Raw genomic sequence first — 396 nt, 5'->3', positions numbered from 1 at the left:
ACTTTTTACCTCAATTTATGAAGACTACTGCATGGTCTAACATATAATTATTATTATTTTTTTGAATTCAAATTTATCAAATTCTTGATGCAAGAATGTAAAATATCTTGTTAGCTCCTACTTGCAAATATAGTGGAGGGGTTCTATTTTAACTAGTGATTATTCAAGACCAATTATTATTTAATTTTCTTTAAAATTTGTTTTCTATTCCAAAGTTGAAAGGGTTAAGCTGAGGTTTTTAATGTAAGATATTGATCAAATTATTTTTTCCATTTCGTGATTAATGGGTTCCATTTTTTTGCTGTAGATTGTTAGAAACCTGTTTAGTGGTACGAGGCAAGAGAAGGCACAAGAACCTAGTCTGACATATCTGTTTTGAAATGTATGGCATTGCAG

This window comes from Cryptomeria japonica, unplaced genomic scaffold (genome assembly GCF_030272615.1).
Source record: "Cryptomeria japonica unplaced genomic scaffold, Sugi_1.0 HiC_scaffold_1548, whole genome shotgun sequence".
Taxonomy (NCBI): Eukaryota; Viridiplantae; Streptophyta; class Pinopsida; order Cupressales; family Cupressaceae; genus Cryptomeria; species Cryptomeria japonica.
Note: the sequence above shows the minus strand (reverse complement) of the source record.